Here is a 6,000-nt window from a genome sequence, read left to right as displayed (position 1 = left end):
GCCAGGGAGCTGGGGGCTCGGTCCCGTTGCCCGTGGGGCGAGGGTCCAGCTAGGCCCTGGGCTGTGGCTGTGGAGTCCATGCAGCCTCCGGGCTCCCAAGGCCCTCGGGAGGGAGCTGCCCGGCCCCTCCCGGCCTGCACACCCACCCATGGGCCTGGCCCCCCGGTGCCACCTCAACACGGCCAGCCGGGACCCCATGCCAAGCTCCAGAATGGGTCCCAGGGGCCATGGAGAGTGTCCTCACCCCAGGGGGGCAGAGCCACAAAGCATACATGGAGGCGGGGGCGGCAGGGCTCACAGGTGACAAGAGTGCCCAGGCCAGTGGGGGACATCATGACAGGCCCAGGGAGGCGGGGGCGTCCGGGCTGGCTCTGGAAGACTAGGCCAGGGTTCCCCAGGTGCAGGAAGATGACGGAAGGTGTCCAGGCTGAGGACACGGTGTGGGAAAGGGCGTGGGGGCGGGACCTTGCTGCTGCTCTGCTGAGCCGTCTCTGCCAGGATGTCCCAGGCACCTGCCCTGGGTGAGGGGCTCTCACCCCCGAGAGGGGGTTCACTGTGTTCCAAGCCCAGGCAGGGACCAGGCGTCTATTTTTAAACCCAAGTGGGGCCTCGTTCTTCCTGTCTCCAGGAGCAAATGTTCGCTCCTTTGTGAGCAGCCTCAGAGGCCCCGCGCCCCCGTGGCCCCCCTGGCCCCCCTTGGTCCTTGATTGTTGCTATTTAAAAGCCTCTTGGTCCGGGCCAGAGAAAGGGGTAATTGGGGGCCTGGGAGATGAAAGGGGCCAGCCCTCCCCTCGTGGGCCTGCCCTCACTGAGGGGTCAACAAAACCCTCCTTGTGGCCCTGCCAATTACAGGCACCGAGGGGGGCCACTGGGCCAGACAGGAGACGTGACTGCCCCCCTCCCTGGGGTGAGCTGGGGTCACTGTCGGCTGCCCACGGGGCCCTGGGCTGCCAGGGTCAGCCTAGGAAAGTAGCCCCAGGCTGAGGGCCCGAAAGCCCCCACCTCTGGAGAAGGGGCAGAGCTTGGGGACGTGTGGGCCATGAGCCCCCAGGTCCGCCCACGACCGGGGAGCCTGGTGGAGCTGTCCCCTCCGGGCAGGCCTCTGCGGCTGGTGGTCTAAGGCTGCCGTGCCCGACTGCCTCTAATGACAGCAGAGGGAGCCGGCCGCCACAAAGGGCCCTTTCTGGGCCCGCCAAGAGCCTGTCCTCGGCCTCCCAGCAGCTGGCCTGAGGACTGCAGGTGGCACAAAGTGTCACCGCCGGTCCCCTGCCAGCCCGTATCCTGCACCTGCACCCAAGTGTCCCGGGTCAGGGAAAAAGGGCCCGGACGTGGCATTCGGGCCGTCCGCTCTCACACGCAGTCCCAGGCCCTGACATGGCTGCCCCCTGGCGTCTCCGGCCTCCCGGCTGTGACTGTCCCCTGTCACTTCTTCCCAGATCAACAGAGTACTCCTGGGTCACCGCGGGGTCACTGCGGACCGAGGCTCCCTGTTGCTTGCTGTCTCTGTGTCTGTCCCTGTGTTCTCGGTCCCTCTGTATCTGTCTCTGCGTCTCTCTGTGTCTATCTCTCCGTCTCTGTGCCTCTCTCGCTGTCTCTCTGTGTCAGAGGTTCCCAGAGTGACTCCCAGCACCAGAACCATCAGCATCCCCTGGGCACTTGTTTGAGATGCTATTTTCCTGGACCGCATCCCAGGTGGGACCCCACCCCCCACCCCGCCACTCCTGAGAAAGAGTCTGGAAGCCTGGCGGCCTCAGGGACCCGGCCTCTGGGGACGTACCACCTCATCCCTGGCCCTGAGCAGACGCCGGGTGTGACGGGCCAGGTGAGTCTCTGTAACTTCCCGGGCCTTTGTCTTCACCCGAGAAACGGGTGCTGGGCGCTGGAGTGTCTCTCATTGCCTGAGCACTCAGCCCCTGCCCCCCACAAAGCTGGCCCCCGGCCCCCCAGCCCTCCTCCCGCTGGCCTCCGGAAGAGTGCGCGTGCCTCCAGGCCCCTCCCCACCCGTCAGCCGCTGTCACCTGGTCCACAGCCTCCAGCACCATGAGGCCCCAGCAATGTCCTCCCAGGCCCCTAGTTGTCAGGGAAACACTGGAGACACGTGACCGTCGCCCTCCTCCCAGAAGCTGCTTTCCTTCTTGGGTGAGGCAGGCCCCCCACCTCGTTCTGCGACTGTGTCGCCGCATCGTCGGCCGGCTTCATCCCCTCCCTGTCCCTTCTCCACCGTCCCCAGTGGGGCGGCCAGCTTGCCTTCTGAAAACTCCCTGACCCCCCACCTCACGGCTCCGCGGCGCTCCCCGACCCGTAGGGTCCTCCCCAGTCCCGCCAGCCTCGTCCCCGCCAACCCCAAGAGACACGGGGTCACTTCCTACCTCCAAGCCCTCGTTCAAGCCACTCCCTCATCTGAGGATGCTTTTGGGTGTGGGGCGAGCAGAGTGGGGGCATCAGAATTTATCAGTGTCCCAAGTCCCTGGAGGCTCCCACTGCGGGGACCCTCCCGCACCTCCCAACCCCACATTTGTCGATACCTGGTTCCATCTGAGAACCAGGAGCAAGCAATTCACTTTCTGTCTCCGAGCCTCGGTTTCTCCATCTGTGAAACGGACTCCAATGCCAACCTTCCTCCTAGTTTGCGAGGACTCAGTGAGATGACGCAGGGAGGCTGTCCAGCACGAGGAGAGGCCCGGCCACTGAGGCCCGGGGCCTGGGGGGGGGGGGACAGATGGCGGGGGCCAGTGGCATGGGGCGGCAAATTTGGGGCAGCCAGCTGGTGGGGGCAGAAGAAATCCCCTTTGCTTCCTCAGTGAAGGGGACTCCAGGGCAGATGTGCAGGCACGGGCGAGGAATCGGCCGCCCCACAGTACGCTCTGAGAGTCGAAAATACCAAAATCGCACGAGAAGTCAAAGAGGACAGATGATGCTCGTGGCTGGCCGAGCGCCACGGTAGGCCCGGCTGAGCCGGTGACGACCGGGCGGACCGCCTGGAGGAGCACACCGAGCTTTCCTTGCAGAGCTGTTCCCGGCGACTCTGAAATCCCAGGGTCAGCCCGTTTTACGGGTGAGGAGACTGAGGGGCAGGGAGCAGGGGCTCCAGGCGGAGTCTGACCACGCCCTGCACCGCCAGGCAGGCAAGCCGGGTTGGCGGTTATCAGAGGTCGGAACAGGTTCCGGATCCGCTGAATGAAGCGTCCATCGACAGGGGCGGAGGGCAGGCTTCAGGCAAGGCTGCCCATCTGGGGCTTTTTTCCAGCCCCTTCCAGCCGTGACCCTGACTTGCCCATCTGCCAGGGACAGTGACAGAGATTCGCCCACGGCCGGACAGCCTGAGGTCTATTGTACCAGCTGGGACACCGGGCGTCCTGGCCACAGGACTCAGCCACACCCCCGACCTGGGGCAGGACTCTGGCTGGAGAGGATGAGGGTTTGACCAAGACGTCTAGAGGGTCAGTGGCCCAGCTACACCACTGGAGTCCCCTAAATCTTGGCTTCCTGCTGTCCCAGGAGACTCCCAAGCAAAACACCCCACCCCTGGGGCCTCTGATCCCTCTGGTCTCAGGTCCCTGTGACATGTGTGTGGCAGACAAGGTCACCGCTCGGGGCACGGAGGCAGAGGGGGTATCTGTGTCCTATGAGTGTGGGGCCTCTGCCGGCCTCTTGCTCTCCGCCTGTCCCAAGGGTGACCCCTGCACTGGCACCGGCTGGGTCTGCGGGGGAGGGGTGTCTAAGCAGCTCACCTCGGGACAGTGCCGTCCCATCCCTGGAGAGGGGCCCACCAGCTTCACGGCCGACTCAGTCCTCGATTTCCTCATGGTCAGGTGCACGGTGCACAGGTCTCCAAGAGTCTATCCGTCTGTCCTCACGGCCTCACTATGAGCACCACCCAGCTGCTATCTGCCCCTCTGGTCCTCGGACATCTCCTGGCTTTGGAGGCCAGGGTCCCAGGGTCCCAGGTGCCCGAGACCAGTGTCCCAGCCTCCTGGAGGCCGGCTCTGGGGCATTCGGTGACTCTCCCTGTCTGGGATGGGCCCATTGGTGACCGTTCCCCTCCCCAGGCTTTCCAGGCCCCCGATTAGGTTCGGAGCTCCCCGACCGCTACAAGGCCCCGCCCCTTGTGGCCTCCAGCCTGTGCAGAGCCCAGGGTCACCTCTCCACAGGGACCATGCAGGCCCGGGCTGTCCTCTCTTGTGCTCACAGGGAGAGGGTGAGATATGACCCGGGGCCTTGGGCAGGGACACGGGTGGACTCTGACAGAGCACCTTTACTATTTACTACCCACAGAGACTCTTCTGCTTTGGGGTGACCCACTCTGCTTACAGAGGGAGGAGACTGAGGCCTGGGGCTGAGCAGCTTGGAGAGATGGCCCAGACAGCACGGGGAGCTGGGCCACAGACTGGCCACCTGCTCTGTCGCTCCTGGGAGAGGCCAAGGGATATGGGTGACGTAGCTTCCAGCCGCCATGATTCCGCTAGGTGGGGGTGGGGGGAGGGACAGAAACCCTGTCCTCCAGCTGCGGCGTGCTGGGGAAGGGGACGGTGATGTCATCCCAGACCCAGTGGGAAGATGATGATCTCCATGTGCCCCACACGCTGCGGGAGCGGGGACCCAGCACAGGGCACCGCTCCATCCTGTGAGCAGAGCAGGGCTGAGCCGTGGAGGGGGAGGGTGCCTGGTAGGGGAGAAACAGCAGGGCACAGGGGTGGGTGAGCCTGGTGTGTTGGGAGCCACAGGGTGGGGCTCAGAAAAGGGGGAGCTTGTGCAGGGTGGTGTAGGAAGGGCTCCGCTGGCCTTGACCTCAGTGAGGGTGTCCCCCATTGTCCCCTGGACTCAGACCTCACAGCCCTTTCCTTCCCTCCCTCACATTCTGCATCCCCCTGTCCAGAGAAAGAGGCCCCACGTGACCTCCAGCAGCCCCCCCCCCCCCCGGAAGCCGGGACTCCAGGAAAGGTCACTGGACAGCAGGACGGAGCTGTCTGGGGGCGTTGGGCTGGATGCCCAGGACACCGTGGGTGAGAGGCGGTGATAGAAATTCCAGAGCTGGAGCGAAGGGCCCCACCTGAGGTCATTTACACCACCTGGCCATGGCCCACGATCCCCCTCACCCACGTTCTTGTGTGTCCGGACCTTGGGCAGAGACACGGTGCCTGCCTGCAGCCAGAGGCCTGTCTGGGTGGCTGGAACCTTCTGGAATACATCCTTCAATAGGAACTCAGCATTCCTCATGCCGCCCTACCAGCCCCAGGCCCCGTGAGCTTTTTTGCTCCTGCCCAGGGCCCTATTCAAACACTCCCACCCCTTGGAGCCAACAAAACCCCCCCTCTCCGCTCCCAGGGCCCCTAAAACCTTTGTCATGCAGTAAAAGAGCTCAGGGCTCAGAGTCAGGGTAAACAGAGTCCAGATCCTAGCTGTCCCTCCTCCAGGCCAGGGCCTTGTCCAGCCTGCGTGTCAGTTTTTCCATCTGTGAAATGGGCTGAGTCAATCACGGGGCTGCTGGAAGCCCAAAGGAGACACTGCAGGGGCCTCTTGGGAGTCAGGCTTGACCTTACACCCCTCTGCTGGGCTCACCTGTCTCCAGAGCCCCAGCGACCAGCACAGGCCAGTGCCCAGATGCCCTGTAGAAAATCCGCACTTACCCCTTAACCTCTGTAAACCCATTTACGTTTCATGGGAGATTGAACCTCTGTATTTCTGATTCATTTACAGCTACTTTGTGAATGGTTGTCCCGTAAGGGGCTGCTTGGCCCAAACACTCCGAGGTCCCCCATGCCTCCGGGCTGCATCTCGTCTCCCTGCAGAGACACCCCCAGGCTGGCAGGAAGCTCCCCACGGGGGGGTCCAAGAGGGAACATGAAAGGCACAGACTCTCAAGGGGTCAGGCTCCTGGTTCACTCAGACCCTGGTTCCCAGGTCAGCGTCACGGCCCCCCTCGGATCAGCCCATCCCCGGATGGGGGGCTGGCAGGAGCGGCGCCCCCCAGGCAGACAGGACGGCATCCTGGGGGAGGCC

The sequence above is a fragment of the Felis catus genome, chromosome B3 (assembly GCF_018350175.1).
Source record: "Felis catus isolate Fca126 chromosome B3, F.catus_Fca126_mat1.0, whole genome shotgun sequence".
Classification (NCBI taxonomy): domain Eukaryota; kingdom Metazoa; phylum Chordata; class Mammalia; order Carnivora; family Felidae; genus Felis; species Felis catus.
The sequence above is the reverse complement of the archived record's forward strand: the minus strand, read 5'-3'. Positions refer to the sequence as shown.